The sequence below is a fragment of the Eumetopias jubatus genome, unplaced genomic scaffold (genome assembly GCF_037043125.1).
Source record: "Eumetopias jubatus isolate StellerSeaLion01/CBP00866 unplaced genomic scaffold, mEumJub1_p1.0 scaffold_7, whole genome shotgun sequence".
Lineage (NCBI taxonomy): Eukaryota > Metazoa > Chordata > Mammalia > Carnivora > Otariidae > Eumetopias > Eumetopias jubatus.
In genome coordinates, this window is record NW_028274813.1 from 41,386,279 (window position 1) to 41,389,223 (window position 2,945).

Consider the following 2,945-nt stretch of genomic DNA (forward strand, 5'->3'; position numbering starts at 1 on the left):
AGCAGAGGAATTTACTTCTCCCCCTTCCCCTGCTCATGTGATCTCACTCACTCTCTCTCTCTCTCTCTTTCAAATAAATAAATAAAATCTTAAAAAAAAAAAAAAGAATTTGGAGCTCTTTCTGAACTTACCAGATGAATTGCCTATTTGCGACCTGGACTGTTCGTGTATCTTGTATCTTGGAAGAATGCAATGAATTGTGGTCTCAGGTTCTTGATTTGCCTGATTCATTGGGAAACTTAAAAGGTGTGGGTATGGATTTGTTTGTTTTAATTAAGTTACTCCAAATTACTTTTGGAAGTAGTGCATATAAAATTGGTATGTAATTTGCACGTATCTTTCTTATAGGATGGTAAGCTTTTTAAGAATCTGTTTTATATTTCTATCAGAATACATAACACAGTGCTTTGTATATGGTAAGTACTTAACAAATGTGTTGAAAATATAAATTAATATCCCAGGTACATTCTGCCAACTTATAAAAATAAACCAGAGTTTGCAATTGCAAGAAAAAAACTGTTAATGAATAATTGTATTTTAATACTTTAATAAATCTTGAATTTTTAAATATTCTACTTAAATCCTAGGCATACCTTAAGTAATTTAAGTGTATAATATTATTTTATGCCATACCTTAATATTTTTTTCAATTAAGTAGCTTAGAAAATGTGACGATCAATGTGTTTAATTTCTAAATACTGAACTTTAAGAATTCTTTGTTATTCTTTGTTACATACAATGAGGCTTTAGATTGCCCCCATCACAGAGATTTGCAGAGTTCCTTGTCTAAAGTTCACTAGTATCTCAGAATATGTATATTTCCATAGGAGATTATTCCATTGTCTCAGCTTGACAAAATTTGATCAAAATCAGTTCTTCTCTCTTTTCCTCTTAGAAATAATATTCTTTACCATAGGATTCAGTGATTCTATAGCCCTTTCATCCCAGCCTCTGTCATTTGAAGTGGGTGGTACTAACAACCTCTGAGAGTCTTGACTCCATTGTCAGGCAGTTACTGGAAAGAGATCTTATTTTAATTGAACCAGAATCCGCTTCCTCAATTTAACTCTCCTTGGCTAGATCTTATTAAAGGAAAAATAGCTAAGCGCTACTGTTCTTCAGTGAAACTAACATCACAGAGGTTGGACTTTGTTTTCTAATGTTGCCCCCCAAATTGTAGGAGTCCAATTTGCCTTTTGGTAGAAAGTCGATAGCCTTAATAAGTGTTTCTGCGAAGAATATAACACATTTGGCAGTAAATATTTTAAAACACTTAAGAAAAAAGATTCATTGACTCTGTAATAATATAGACTTGCATAAGTTTTAAGTGATCTTGGGATACACATGCAATAAAAATTATTAAATCTAAAAAAATTTTTTTAAATATAAAACCTAAGAACAATTAAAGAAATGTTTTAAAAGATTCTTAAAAATAATTCGGAAGTGCTTATGTAATAATATGTTACAAAATTATTTTATGAATAAAAATGATGGTGGAGAAAAAGCAAATGTACTTGAATACTCCAAGAGACAGAAAAACGCGCACGCTCTTCAAGCGCCCGGCTAGCTCAGTCGGTAGAGCATGGGACTCTTAATCCCAGGGTCGTGGGTTCGAGCCCCACGTTGGGCGAGTGTTTTGGAGTTGGATAGTTTTTATATTCACCTAAACATTTTGGGGTTTCTCCAAAGTATTATAACTAAGGAGAGGTCTCTACACCAAATTAATGCAAATACTTTCAACATTAGCCAAATCTACGGAAAAAAGACTTCATTTTGCAAACAAAACAGGTCTCACGCTTGCGCACTTGAAAGTAAACGTTTCTCCTCCGCGACGCCTCCCCGAACCGCCACCTTAACGGTTTAAAGTCGAGACTGGTTTTCTGTGTTACTGTGCATACTTGCATAGCTGTTGGTAGAGGGCGATTTTTCCTTTTGTCAGAACAAAATGATGAGCGCCAATTTTGGCAGCTTTCCAAGAACTTTCCAACACCCTGTGTAAAAGCTGTCTTCCTTTCACGTCTATTTTACGTTTTCTTCCTCTCAATATAGGGCGTATCCTAAGGAAAGGGACGGGAGGCGGGCGAGGAATACCCCCTGGAGGAATAAAGAAGTAACACCGTGAGAAAAGTTTCTTTCTGTGGTCGGCTCTACGTAGACCGTGCATGCATCAAGTTTTCTCCCATTGTTCCTGGGACTGTACTTGGGATCCATCCATCCAATTGGGTGGAAATTGGGAGGTTAGTATTGTTAAAGGTGAGGCTCTTTGACACAGAGGCACAAGAGAACGGAGGTGTGAAAATTCGGAGAGGCGATTAGGTGTTTGGGGAGGCAGGACTTCCGCCTTCTTCCCCGCTAAGTTTGAAGTGATCTGAAAGAGAAAGCACGCCGCCCGAAGGCGGGTCCCAGGAGCTCACTGACCCCGCCAAGACGGGCACGATCCGGGCTCCCAACCCAAGCCAACCGCACCTAAAGCACCGGTGCCTATACCTCCGCATGTTATCCACCGGCTTTCCTCCTACTAAACGACCCTTTTTTCCTCTTCCTTCCTTCAACAAACAAACATGCTTTTCTTTATCTTAAAACAGAACAAAACCTTTGACCTAATTTTCCCGCAGGCGGTTACCATTCTATTTCTCTGCAGTGTCTACGCTCACCATTCGTCTCCCATCCCCTTCAAAAAAGACCAAAAAACCACACCTGTAGTTGAACCAGTTTGGTTTATTATACATCGCATAGAGGGATGTGGGCTGTCTGTTATGAGGGTGTTAGAAAGAACCTATCATAGGGGCGCCTGGGTGGCTCAGTCGTTAGGCGTCTGCCTTCGGCTCGGGTCCCTGGGATCGGGCCCCGCACCGGGCCCCGCACCGGGCTCCCCGCTCCGCGGGAAGCCTGCCTCTCCCTCTCTCGCTGTGTCTCTCTGTCAAATAAATGGATGAAATCTTTTA

General features: G+C 39.7%; 1 non-coding gene across 1 annotated transcript; it reads left to right on the plus strand.

Moving 5' to 3' along the window:
- Positions 1–1,557: 1,557 nt before the first annotated feature.
- Positions 1,558–1,630, plus strand: TRNAK-CUU (transfer RNA lysine (anticodon CUU)). Its single transcript has one exon. It is a non-coding gene; the product is annotated as a tRNA-Lys (tRNA).
- The last annotated feature ends 1,315 nt before the right edge of the window (positions 1,631–2,945 follow it).